The sequence below is a fragment of the Pyrgilauda ruficollis genome, unplaced genomic scaffold, assembly GCF_017590135.1.
Source record: "Pyrgilauda ruficollis isolate IOZ18807 unplaced genomic scaffold, ASM1759013v1 scaffold3, whole genome shotgun sequence".
Lineage (NCBI taxonomy): Eukaryota > Metazoa > Chordata > Aves > Passeriformes > Passeridae > Pyrgilauda > Pyrgilauda ruficollis.
The window spans coordinates 24,071,238-24,085,335 of record NW_024524377.1 but is presented as its reverse complement, the minus strand read 5'-3'; the positions used below and the strand labels follow the sequence as shown (position 1 = coordinate 24,085,335).

General features: G+C 45.8%; 1 protein-coding gene across 1 annotated transcript in view; it reads left to right on the top strand.

Annotated features, from left to right (window-relative positions):
- The window catches only part of PLEKHM3 (pleckstrin homology domain containing M3), a 90,991-nt gene extending 78,539 nt beyond the window's left edge, over positions 1–12,452 (top strand). Inside the window, exons 9-10 of the transcript XR_005955572.1 lie at positions 236–364; positions 12,225–12,452. The gene's annotated coding sequence lies outside the window, so the exon portion shown is untranslated. The remainder of the gene's footprint in view (positions 1–235; positions 365–12,224) is intronic.
- Positions 12,453–14,098: the final 1,646 nt, after the last annotated feature.

Below are 14,098 nucleotides of genomic sequence, written 5' to 3'. Positions count from 1 at the left end.
AAGGAGTTTCTGCAGCTCCTTGAGTCTGGATTCGATGACTAAAGATTGCAGCACAGAGCTGTTGTGGAGCTCATGGGCCTAAAACCCCTGCCTGAGACTCCTCAGAGCATTCCACACCCAGCCCTGTGCTCTGGCAGCTTTCAAAGAGAAGGATATATCCCCTCCTTCACTCTCTTCCTGCTCCTCCTCAGAAAGACCAGAAGTCCATCAGGAATGTCAATCCTCTCTCTTGCAGGAACCTTTGGAATTCATCCCTGTGATGAAACCAGCTACAAGCAATGAGTTAATGTTTGACCAGGACCACACAAGCTGCACAAGGAAACAATGTGCAAGACCTTCTCTTCCTCCTTATTTGCTTTACAAGGTGAGTAAATTCTGTTATGACATCTCCTTTCCCTTTCACTGCCACCTCCCCTCCTCACTTCACCCTGTAAGAGGTGGTGTGAAAAAGCATCCACACAGAGCAGAGACCACGGGGTCTGTGGAGGCCTGGGAAGAGCATGCCAGTCCAAGCTCTAGCTCTTCTTTTAAAGTCAGGATAATTCATTTTAAGAGAGCTACCCTTCTAGCTCTCAGACCAAAATGAAGAATATTTGGGTTAATATGTGAAGTTGACTGGTTTTCTGAAAGATTGGAGCTAGCAACCTCCTCCTTTCCTTAGGGACTGAGGGGGTCCTTCTGGCTGTGAGGCTCACCATACCTTTTCAGTGAAAGCACGCTGAGGGCAAATGAAAATATTCTGGGAGTGTGTGTACATAGCTCTGGACTGTCTTGTTCTTGTTTAACTAAATACTCTCCAAAATAGTGGTCCCATTTAAAGGCCTGAGTATTACCACTATGAGAAGGTGGTGAAAAGCATCTCAGATAATCAAGTGTTACAATTAAAGCCAGACAAAGTCTCCAAGGCAAGCAGGAGTAAATTCCATCCATTTTAAGCATAGACAAATATAAAACTTGGCATTGAAGCTGCAAACATGCTTTAAAAAAGACAGTCCATTGTTTATAGTAAGTGACTTTCAATTTTCTATAATTTAGTTTCAAGGTATTAGCATTCATTTAGATATTAAAAAAGAAGGTGTGAAAAGCAAGACAAGTCAGATAAGAGCTTGTGTTAAAAGACTGAACTTTCATTTACTTAAACATTCTCAGGTGTTTATCACGTAGGTACAATATGATGCATTAGAGGTGAATAAGAAGGAATTATTATTAAAGTTAGGTACTGTTTAAAAATAAGAAGGTGCAAATTACTGAATCAATGTAAGAAAGTAATAGATGTAATCAGCATGGATGGAGCAGTTCAGTCTAAAGTGCTTTCCTAACATTTAAGATTATAAATTAATCTAATTTCTGACACTGCAGGCAAATATCTGAAGTGCAGCAACAAAGTAATGAAACAGGAGGAGTGTGCAGTTTTGGGCACCACAATACAAGTAAGAGGTTAGGCTATATTAGAGGAGGGCAGCAAAGATGGTGAAGGGCCTTGAGGAGAAGCCATATGAGGAGCAGCTGAGGTCTTTTGGTCTGTTCAGTCTGGAGAAGAGGACACTGAGGGGAGACCTCACTGTAGCTTCCTTGTGAGGGGAAGAGGAGGGGCAGGCTCTGATCTCTGTGGTGGCCAGCAACAGGACCTGAGGAAATGGCCTAAAATTGTGTCAGGGGGGATTTAGATTGGATATTAGGGAAAGGGCGGTTGGGCCCTGGAATGGGCTCCCCAAGGAAGTGGTCACAGCTCTAAGCCTGGCAGAATTCAAGAAGTCTTTGGACAATGCTCTCAGGCACAGGATGTGACTCTTGGGGATGGTGCTGCACAGGGCCAGGAGTTCAAGTCCCTAGTTGTTGTGAGGTCCCTTCCAGATCAGCTATTCTGTGCTCCGTTGTCTCTCCCTCAGTTTGTGTCTTCCCCTGCAATGATTTCTGAGAGCCAGGGTACAAATGCCCACAAAAGCAAGGCTAGGGTGGAAAACAAAGGCCAGCACCATCCTGTCATCAGACATTGTCACGCAATGGTTTGTGACATTGGTGGATACTTTCTTGTGTACATATTGCAAAATGTCCTGTTCTGCCTTGGACTCTGCACTTCTGAAGGACACTTGTTTTGGATTTGACAGACAGCATGTTTGATCCTTTAAGCAGATCCAAGATCTGCTGGCTCCAATGAAAACTGCTGTTTGTCAAAGAACCAGAGTTGGGCTCTCAGTATTTAGAGGTAGGAACTGTAGCAGTGTATAAAACTGGCAGGTTCCTTGTGAAATACAAGTGCATCTAGCACAGAGTTAACCCTCGGTGATAATAGGTAAAAGAGGGCAAAAGTATAATAAAATACAGGTCTCTGCTGTAGGTATTTACACAGTATCAACATTGTTAGCTGTGCTTAGAGATTTATGTCAAGTGTTAACTGCACTGTCATAAAACAATAAAGTACTTCTGTGAAGGCCTTAGGGCAAAGGGGAGGCAGAGAAGTCTCACTATATAAGGCCCTCCTCCTGCATCTGTGGTAATCCATGGGAATGTTTCCATAGTTGTGAGCAGGAGTTGTGTGGAGGCCTGCTAGAGGAGTGCAAGCAGAAGCACATTTACTATGTTTAGAGCAGGTAACTAATGATTTTGTCTAGGGGAGGATGTTGCCACCACCAAATTCTAGGAGCTAACACAGCTGATAAATCTACCTTGCAGTAAGTGGAGAGATTAGGGTTCCTCCTGGCAGCAGGGATGTCCTTCGGTGTTTCATAGAAATGCTGAACCATAAAATCTGAGAGATACAATAAGAGAACTACTGTGCTCCATGTGGCCGTGGGGTGAAAAGAACAAGAGTCCAGTGTCCCTACACAGTGTACCCTGCACTCTGGCTGTTGCAATTCTGCTACTCACACTGGGCTCACAGTAGGCTTCCCCTCAGCATTTTGGCTGCAGGACCAGACTTCTCCTCTGAGTTTAGTGTTTACATGTAGTGGACCAAACTGAAACGCCAGTTCCAATCACTCAGAGCACCAGGGAGTTTAGGTCCAGGCACGGTGCCTGCCTGTCCATGGGTCTGTAGCTCCAGTGTGTCCTCCCTGCTTGTTGTGTCTGCCCTTCATGAGTTATGGCAAGATTGCTTCTCTAAGCCATGTCAATACATGGGACTTACTAGAAATGTATTGCTCTTCCACTAGAGGTGCTTCCTATGGAGTTGTTCCCTGTTTAGATGCCACTGTATGGGACAGTGTTTTCTTGCTTCTTTCCAGATGCAGGAAGTAATTCTTTATCAAAACATCTGGTGAAGTCTCCCCCACCACAGCAGTCCCACAGCTGTCCTGGGATGGGTAGGAGAATTACCTGCTTCCTGACCCTGCTGTGGACAATGCTTCTCAAAGGTCAGTCAGCTTCAAATAAGAGAAACATCTTTGCCCAGAAGCTATTTCAGAGCCCTTCATAAACTTGAGTATTGCTGCCAGCCTTGCTTTCTCTGTCAGGAACCACAGTGTTCCACACCTGCTGGTCTTCACTGTTCTCTGAGGGAGTTGATAGGAGCTGTTTGGAAAACAGATGGGTGGGTGTTGAGCACTTCAGCATCTGACCCCATGTTTCTCAACTGTCTGAATTAATTTTGAGCCAACGCAACTGGATGAGCCTTACATACTTCTTTCTCAAAAACATTGGCCATGCCATTTCCTGTCTCATATTTTATCTTAAAAGCTAATGAATAGAGCTGAAATCTGTCCCTCACTTGTCAGCTACATCAGCTTTAAAACTCCAGGCCTAACTTCATACTGGGACAGCTTTCAAAGTTCATGGGCTCATATTTCAGTGTGAGACTGAGTTAGTCCCTCCTGAGTCCTGGGTGGTGTCTCAGTGGCAATGAGCATCTTCAGTCCCATGGCACCTGTTGTCCCTTTCATCCCTCCAGCCCTCGGCTTCGCTGGTGCTGGAGATGTGGCCCAGATTCATTCCCCTACTCCCAACAGCACCACAGGCTCCTACTCCACAGGACCAGCACCTACCCCAGCAGAGTGCTGTAGGACACCCTGTCCTTGCATCCCACTGTCTGGTGCAAAATACAGATATGTTAAGCTCAGTTTAGAAAGAGGTGAGCAGTCTCCCGTGTGTACCCAGGACAGACTGCCGCAGCACCAGCATCTTGGCTGTGTGTGTGACCTTTTCCCATGAATATCTCAGTGGCGTCCTCATCACCCTAGTTCTTCAGCCTCTGGCATGGTGAGACAGCCTGGGAGATTGTGACGACCCTTTCAGATTGCACATCTCTCGCTCTGCATAGCCACGCGTTACAATTTTTCGCCTTACACTTCCACGTAGGAATGCGGGGGGGTGCCTTGGAGCAAGCTGCCTGGGACGGGCACGGACGTGCCCGCGGGGGGACGCGGAGCAGAGCGCGTTTCTCGCTCCTCACACTTTTCTTTTTTTCTTGACCCGCCTCAGTGATTGGAAAGGACCCATGTCCCGTGTTCCACCCCACCCCCCCGCAGCCCCCTCTTCTTCCCCAGCCGCACAATTGTCGCCGCCAATTAGTGCATTGTTAGGGCACACAATGGCGCTGTGGCCGCTGGAATGGGCCGCTTTTGTGCGTCTCCAGTCGGCTGTAGGGGCAGTCAAGATTCATTTAGGGCCTTACACAACATGGACAGAAAATACTATCAGAAAAGCAAAAGGGGGAAAGAAAAAGGGAGAGGTAGCGAGGAGGGGCGGGGGGAGCCCGCTATTCAGGGGTTAGCCCAGCCGCATGAAAGGCCCAAGAAGCAGTGCCACATTGAAGACGCCCCTTGGAACACAAAAAAGAACCGGGGCTTAATAGTAATTAGTGGGCAAACTGCAAAGCGCACCGTGGCTCTCCAGTGAATTGTTCCTGCACTTACTGCCATAGCTGCCCCTTCCCCCTTCCCTCCGGTCCGCCTGGGAGGGGGCAGCTCGGGGGTGGGAACTGGCAGCCCTCCTTTACCCACCGGCTCTGGGGAGGCCTCGCCAAGCTCTTCTTTGTGGCAGGTAAATTGGATTTCATCTTCTACAGCTCAGAGCCGGTTACAGGAGGTACTTTACAGCCAGGGCAGGGGGATGGTTTCAGAGTCAGCACCGTGCCCGTGTCAAGGACCTTTAAACAGCCCTGTCCCTTCCTGCAGCTGCCACGACACACCTTGAGGCTCGGCTGTTTGCCTGTGGCCTGTCCCCCTTTCCCCAGCAGAGACTTGGAGGCCACTGCTGTTGTTTTGTTGCTGTTGTTTCTCCCCTCTGTTCATAAAGTTATCACCTGCACGGGTTTTTATGATCTATTTAGGGCAAGGCCTGATAACACCTCAGTCAGCTTAGTAAAGGTGAGGAATCTGCTCAGGCTGAAGACCAAACCTGGCCCATCCTTTTAAAAGTCTGCACAGTGCAAACAGCACTTGCCTCCACCTCTCCCCTCAGATCTCTCATCTCTCTGCCAGCTCTCAGTCACACTGAGGCCTTCATCAGTACATACAGAAATTCTTAAAGAACATTTTGGCCCAGCACACCTTGGGATTGTCTTAAACAGCTGCATTAGGGTGCAGCTGAATGTGTTTAATCCCTACTTCTGTAGAGATTAGGTTGCTGCTGTTATCAGTCTCAGCTCATCTCCTGAACTTGTTGTACTAGGTTTAGTCAGGAGCCTATGTGTCCATCCAGTTAGCTGTGTCTTGGTAATAGGCCAGATTAAAAGAGCCACAAGGCAGGTTTGACCCTACATAAATAAATGTGGTTAAGTATTGAGGAGAAATTCAGGGCATCTTAGCCCTGATGAAAAGTACACAGAGGCACAAAATTAAGAATCATTCCTTTTATGTTGTCAGGGAATCTAAATATAATCTGTGGAAGAAATATGTGGGGTCTGATGGTTAGTTTATTGGCTCTTCTTAGCTAATGGATGTATGTTTCAGCTATCCTTGAATACAGGGCTGCTGGTGCTCATCTCAAGCACAACCACATACAGTCCCACAAGTTTAAACTGGGCTCTTGCAGATTAATCTCAGTGTGGTTGGACCAGACACCAACTGACCAAATTTAGTAGTCTCAGCTGGAAATTTTCCAAACTGCAGTGTGTGAGATACACACACACAGTTCTGGACCACCATCTCAGTGCAGGTAGAGATTGAAAATTCCTCCCTGTTTGCTCTGGTAGTTACAACACTCTCCTGTCTCCTAGATATCCAAGTAAGCCTAGGAAATACAGATGCTGCTCCAGCACCAGTCTTTTTCCATGACCTGGAAGCCACAGCCGCTCTGTGTGTCTATACAAAATAGGTTTGGTTGTATTAGAACAGTGAAAATAAGATTTACAACCAAGACTTTTTGTCTGTCTGGAATCCCATCAAGGGTTTCGTATGAGGCTGTGGGTAGCACAGCGGGCATCAAGGGCTCAGCTGGTGTTGCTGGGATGGCTCCTGCAGTACAAACACAATCAGGGAGCTCACTGTCTCACAGATAGAGCTGGTTGAAGGCAGTGTCTCACAACACAGAACGTGTCTGTCTCTCACCAGCCACAGTACATCCTCTCTCTGCTAATTAGCAACATCCTTGGCAAAGTCTCAGCTGAAAGGATTACACTGTCTTCTCACCTTGCTCTGTCCCTTCCTCTCTGAAAAAGGAATGTTTGGTCCTGTCAGGATGCAGCTGGCTGGCCCAGGTAAGGAATCTGCCTTGTTTCCCTCCAGACTGCTCATCTACCAGATGGATTTTATCTTCAGGACTCTAAGCCTGGCCCTGACTGAAGGGAGGTGTAGCCTTGCCTCCCTGCAGCAGAGAGCAGAGGTTCTCAGTCTCGTGTGCTTGAGGGGAACAGCATCTGCAGCAGGAGCCAGAATGGTATTTTTCCAGCTTAGCACCGTGGAGTTGATTTCACAGCTCTCTCTGGCCATACAGACAAACCACAAACCTTTTGTGTCTGCGAAAACAAGGAGAATTACCTTTCCTTTCTCCTGTTTTTTGTGTTCCCTGTCTGCTCAGCCCAAGAGCAGTTTGAACTGCAGGCACAGGTGGAAGCTTGCACAGGAATTTCTGTGAGTGCACCCAGTATAATTCTGTCTGCCTCGTGATGGTGTAATGGCTGAGGGTCTGGCACTGCCAGCCTGAAGGAGACATGGAGAAGAGCTTAGCTTCTCCTTTGTCACAAATAGTGAGACAGTTAATTCACCAGCATAAGGGAAATACATATCCAGCATGAATTCTCCTGCAGTCAGACAGACTTCTCTGAGCTAAAAGCTGAACCAAGCTACTTCAGTGTTTTCATGCCATAAGGAAGATGCTGACCTACATGAGCCCCATCTTTGCAGCAATTGTGCTTCCCTTTGTGTCAGCTTATTGCTTTTACAAAATTAGTTTGATTGTATCAGTTTGGTAAAAAAAAAGGCCTGTAAGAGGACTACACAACCTTGTGATCAATATTTTTGGCAACTCTATGCTAACACTTGTGGAATATTTTGGAGCACTTTCTTGCCTCACCAGGACATATCCCAAGCTGGATAACATAATTGCATGCTCAGTGTTGCTGTACGTGGCAGTGAGGTGCAGGATTTAGAGAATGGATTCCTGCTTTTGCCCAGCAAATTTCCTGGTTTGCTCCAATTCTGTTAACATTAGACCCTGCCCTTATGGCCACAGAGAGCTGGGAAATCAACCATTCAGCCTTGAGCTGGAAAAAGACCATTCTGGCTCCTGCTGCAGACTCTGCTCCCTGTTTCCTTTCCACTACAGCATGTAAAGGTCACTTGCATGTGTTAATCCTTCACATCTGACTAATACCTGAATGGGAAGGTTGCTAGCAACATCCTTTCCAAAATCACTTTGACCTGTGTATTATATTATGTCATGAATGACTTACAGAAGGAAGTAATCAAAATGTGTATAGTTCTAGCTAGTGCTAATTGCCTTTTCATCTGTTTCTGGCTCTTTTTATTGTGTTCAATAAATGTTGATTATGCAGGGATTTAAATCTGTATTTCAACATAGTTTCCTTCACGTGATTGAATGACATGACTCAATAAATCTTAGTTCTAATATTCTTCTAGCTCTGTGTCAAGCACTTCAAGGATGTCAAAAGCAGATAGAGGAAATCTGAAGCGCCTGATCTTAGCAAGAATGCCTAAAAGGTCAGGTGGAAGACATTGTTTCAGGAGGTCTCTGGCTTTGATACTTTCTGGTTTGTAGAAACACAAAATGTATGTGAATGTTCTCCCTCTAGGGTAATGTACGTAAGTAAACATACAGGATAACGCTTTCAAATGCTTCGTTTTTAATTGCTTTTTATCTTAAGTGAGCAATATGGCATGTTGTAAAGGAGTCCAGTTTCTGGAAATAACAATCTCTAAATGTTGCCTCAAGAGCATCCAGAATCACTGCATCTGGAAGGTCTTGATCACAACATCTTGAGATGTTAGTGGAGAAATGCAGTCAAACTGGCTTATATGTTTGAGATCTATTTTAAGTAAACTCTGTATTTTCAGGAAAAGACAGACTGAACTAGAACTATTCTGAACACAGACTGGAGTTGCTTTTAACAGCAACAGTTGTTATCATATGTTTTGCACCAATTTGTAGAATTTTAAGGCCAGGAGAGACCACCCATAACTGCAGATGTTCATACTGAGAGCAGTTTCTTTGTAAAGTGTCAGTTCGGCAGAGAGAGAAAATTTCTTGGAAACTTATCTGGTTTCACTGACCAACTTTCTCTGACAATCAGGCAGGACCTAAGAATCAAATGCTCACCAGGCAGATTCCTGCCTGAAGTCTGCCCAGTTTGCCATCAAGATCCATCACCATCACTCCAGGATTTCCATGTCCCCCACTCCAGCTCCTCCCCCATCCTTTGCTGCTAAGGCTTTCCTGGGTAGGGGGCTTCTAGGAATTCTCCATGTTTTGAGAGGAAACCTTCTAGCTTTTCCTGGTGCTGCAGGATTGCTCAGAAATATGGGCAGCTTGCCCTGTTTGGAACAAACTGGTGTGTTTTACATTTTTTTTTAATGTTGGAATTTTCCACAAAACAGAAATCATAAGTTATAGCCAACTTCAGTCTAGGCTGCCTGACTGCTCTCCAGAGGATTGGCCATTACAAACTTACATCCTAACTCTGAAATACTTGCCACAATTTTTTCAGACAAAAACCTGTCCCTCTTTTTGCTGGAATAAAAAAACTACTTAGTACTTCTGTCTCTGCAGCTGTAACAGATAATATGTCAATTTTGGTGTAAAACAAGCAGATAGAAATAAGTCTCCAAAGGCTGTGATCTGAAGCAGGGCAGGCAAAGCATTTTGCCAAAGAAGAACTGCTTTGGGCAGTTTCACCCTGAAGGTCTCACACAGCAAAGGAGAGGGCAGGAAAAAGGCAGAAGGGGAAAGAACTACTTTTGAGATAGTGCTGATCAAAACAGCATTGGTCTGAAGACGAGTCAAGCAGTAATTAGTCTATATTGTTATTGTTTCATAGAGGTGCTTGATGGCTCCCATGTATGAGCTGGGGGTTTGTTTTACTCTGTGGTCAGTCAGAGCTGGTTAAGCCAGTGCTGATCTTTGCTGGGCTGCAAAGCTGGGCTCCTTCAGGCCTGCTGAGGGACCTAGCCAGGAGTTTGGCTTCTCACAGTTGCATTGGTCTTCAGAAACCAACACTTGAGTTCTTGCATGCTGGCCCTGTAACCCAGGAGGTTACAGGGAAGTGGTGATGGTCCTACCTCATGTGCATGTAGAGGGTTAGATGTGCTGTGATGCAAACCACAGTTTCATGGCTCATAAGGTCACTTTTGCTGGACTTTCAGGGTAGACAAGGCAAAACTCATGTGGTTCATGGGAAATGCTGTGCTCTCTAAGTTAGGAAGAGGCCTGAGGTGCTCAGAGCACTAGAGTGGCAAGCACTGGCCCCTTGGTTCAGAAAAAAAATCTCAGATTCCATGCTTCAAGGCTGCTCATTTTGCAGCTTTCCTGGGAGCTCAGTTCACTTACAGCTTATAGGCATACAAATATATGTGCCATACAATAATCCAGCTTGGAAATCCCACTGGAGCAAAGTATTTAACTGAAAAATATTTGGAGTAACTTCTTTGCAATGTATAGAGCAACAAGAGTTTAAGGAACGGTCTCACTGTATTTAAACAGTCATTACTGCTTTCTGGGTAAATAACACATGTTTTTAAAATGGTCTCTACACACAATAGACACTAACACAATAAATCCTAATTGCTCTGAAGGACCCATTAGGCTGTATCAGGTCAATACATGGCGGAGCTTTTTTTGAAAGTCACTCACCCTGTTGTTACATAAGCCACAAATTGAAAGTCCATAAATAAGTATTTACCAAATGAAGAGTGAGGGCTTTGCCAGGGCCATACTAATTTATCATGTCAACTTCACTATGGGACTGTTTTCTTTTGAGAGAAAAAGACAAAAAAAAAAAAAAAAGCATAATGTGCTGTGTTTAAAAAACTACATATCTGAAAAGTTTTAGACGTTTCAGGCTGCACTATACCCCCCAAGAAAATTAGATGTAAGGAACTTCACTGTTTCCTGTTTATCTCAGCGTTGTGAGTCACAGCAAGGAGATTTGAAGATCAGACATGGCTGTAGCATGGCAGAGGCCCATCCTCATCACCACCAACCCTCCTGCAGCTCTGGACCAGGGCCTTGATCCTGCCTCTCCATGCTGTGGGTAGTGGCACCTCAGGACAGGAACATCCTTTCAGTATTCCAACAGTGGCTCATGGGAAGGTTCCCAGTACCTGGGGAGGCCAAAGAAAGCTTATTACACTATTTTATGTACACTTATATGTACAAGTATAGTTAATTAATAAGTGATGAGTTTGGCAAGATTAGTTTTATGTGCAGCCACTCTTCCTGATTTTACTTTCATCTTACTTACCTGAATTTCTGGTGGCATTTTTCAAACTGCAGCACTTGTGTTAGTTAGGTGTTGCTAAAGTCTGTGTCACTGTTTGAAATTATGTTTTGGATTAATTCATTCAGAAGTTTTCAAGTTCCATGTAACTTTTTGGATATGGCTACAGTTTGGTATGGTTTTGTTTTCCTGCAATATGCTAAGGTGTGTAATTGCACAGGTGTATATAAAACCAAATTGTATTGATGTAAGCTAGGATTTTAAAGGGAATTTCAGCAATGCATGGTGAAAAGCATTCAAGTGATTTAAATCTGAATTCCTGTCCCCAGGCCACAGCCTTTAATTCATCCGGGCACATGAGATATGTTCACCCCCGCTGCTGTTACACTTCAGTAGGATTTGGGTGCCAGGGTCCTTCTGCAAATGCTGGCAGTGATTCTCACTCTGCTCTGCCTGTTTGCAAAGGGCCAAGAGTCCCTCTGTCTCCCTGCCTGTCAGGTCCCTCCTGCCTGCAGTGCAGCAAGAACCTTGGTCTGATTTAGGAGCTCCAGGTGCTGTTACATGAGGTCAGTCTTGGTGCTGGGGTTTGCAGCACAGGCAGCCTGGAGCTGCAGCTCTCAGGTGGGAAGGCAAACACTTGTCACAGTTGGAAGCAGAAGCACACCTGCCTTGGTGCAGCATGCAGCAATGTCCTCAGTGTGGGGCAAACACTGATATCCTTTTGTACCAGTGTACAGTGGTCTGCTGTGATGGTGCTGCCAAAAGTGATGTCTGTTCCTGCACTTGTGACGGGCAGTAAGGCACAGTCTTGTGCTGCTGCAAACCACCTTATGGTCCCCAGCACCCCCTCACTCAAGCAGTTTGTTATCAGGGGTCACTGCTAATTTGAGCAATGCCTGAGCCAGCACAGCCTCCAGCTGGGGTGACTGGCAGGCTGCCCACCAGCACCGGGAGACTGGAGTCACCTGTGCTGGGCCCCCACTGCTCCCTTCCTGGGAGCTGGAGACCTGTCAGCAGTGCAGACAAAACCACGATTTGCTGCTTCAAGCAAGAAGGGTCGAGGGCCAAGGGGTGTGCTGATCCTGTGACAAGAGGGGCAGGAGGTTCCTGCCCTGCTTTGGTGCCGGCAAAGCCAAGAGCGAGGTCAGTGCTCTCTGGCTTTGTCCCTGCCCAAAGCCTGGGCTGAAAAGCTCTTTGCAAAAGTCTGCTGAGTCCTCTAACAAGGGCAATAGCCAGTCTTTACAAAGGAAACTCAGTCCTTTTCTAAAGTCTTTTAAAAGTCATGGTATCCTTCACAAAAGCAATTTGTCCAGGTAAACAGTGTACACTGACAATCAGCAGTGAAAGAACCAAATGCAGAAATATTTACCACCCTTTTACTTTCTGCTCCTACCAGGAACCACTGCATCCCAGCTGAAAACGCCTCAGTGGGTGGAAGGTATGTCTGTGAGGACACTATTGCCAGTCCATGCCTGAATCCTCTGGGCTGCAGCCAGGAGCAGGGGTTGGATGTACACCCAAGCAGACCAGTCTAGCACGGTGGAGCTTCGTGGACACTTCTGCACATGGATAAAAGGTAAAGCAATTTTTAATAATTTAAGAGTTTTTTAGCTACAAAAGCATTTTCTTAGGGTCAGGAAACACTTCCTTTTTTGTCTGTAGTGTTTGACACAGTAAATTTTGTGCAGACACATCTTCTGTTACTAATAATGCTGGATGCATTAGCACTGTACTCTCACACTGTACTGAAGAGATGAGTAACAAACCTATCAACTGCACTTGCACATACCCCATATTTAATCCTGCTCTGGTTGTTCTGCTACATATTCATAAAAACCAAAAAGGAAACAGAAGCACAGAGCAAGCCAACAGATGTCTACCTGGCTCTTAATTGGATTTTATGTGTCCCCAGTGTAGCAAATACAGCATTATTTACAGCCAGGCTCTAAGAATTAGATACATCTGGAGGAGTGGCAAAACCTGAACCAGGCTGCAAGAGTTGATAGATTAACTGAAATGAAGAGCTGCCCCATTTTCCCTTTCTTATCTTCTCCCTTCCCACTTATGTACCCATTCCCCATTGTATGTCAAATCAAACGAAGATGTTGCCCAAGAGAATGCTTATAAAAATGAAAAATGTCAACAAAAAAAGACAGTTTCTGCTCTTATGGAGCTTCATCAGCATTTTCTAATTGTACAGCAATGATGATAATAAAAAGGCTGCCCTCTTCTCTCAGCTATAATTTGGATAATCAACTGGCAGCCATAATGAAACTGTCTGTGATTGCTTTCTGCTGGGCTGCTAGTTCACAGAAGTCATTGTTGAGGAGAATTAAAAGTTATGACTCCTGCTACAAGGATATGCCACTGTCTTCTAAAGGAACATGTGACTTATAATTTTCCTCTGTATAGCTCTATTACAGAGAAAACTTACAGTGTAAAGCAAAGAGGTATAGGGATGAGAGATTTCTTTTTTTTTTCCTTTTTTTAAAAAAATGTTAATCGTCAAAATTGACAGTGCCAAGTAATATGCATGCCTAGTCTGGGTGGATGTGGATTTCAGAGGTGATTGTCAGGTCTCTCGCCTTAAAATGACTGATGACTTTGGTCATCAGCAGTCAGTGCTCTGCCTGTGGGTACAGCAGCCACTGGCCTCGGAGCAATAAGCAAGTCAGGTTTTACTTCTGGGAGGAAGGCAGGAGCTAAATCATGCTTTGAGTATTTCCTTTGTGAGCTTTGGGTGCAGTTAGGGGTATTTTGGGTGCTGGTGTTCCCCAGCACCAGGCCTTGAATGCAAGGTGTCTGTATCTGATGTGCTGTAGGTATGTCTTGACTAGTAGATGCAGGGCTGGATGCAACTACTCTGGTCTAAAATGCCCTTCCATCCACATCCACTGAGGTGGAGTGAGTAGCTCCTGTACAAGGACTTAGGAGCAGCCTTCTACCTTGGCCAGAATAAGGCTCTGTCATAGCAACTGCAGTCTGGACCCCCGAATCTGGCTTCTGAAGCAGGTCTGTTGCCCTGTGTGCCCTGAACATGCCGTGGGCTTCAGGGCTTTCAGGGAAGGGCTTGAAAATCAGGCTGGCATTTTCGGTGTTTACGAATGCATGGACTGGAGGATTGGAATTGCCAGCAACTGAGCGTGACCACCTCGGTGGCTCTGGCAGGAACCCGCGGTCCCAGGGCGCTGGGCAGAGCCCTGTGCCCCGGCACGGTCTCGTCGTTGGTTCGCGCTGCGCTGCAGCGCAGGCCACTCAACCGGGCGGGAA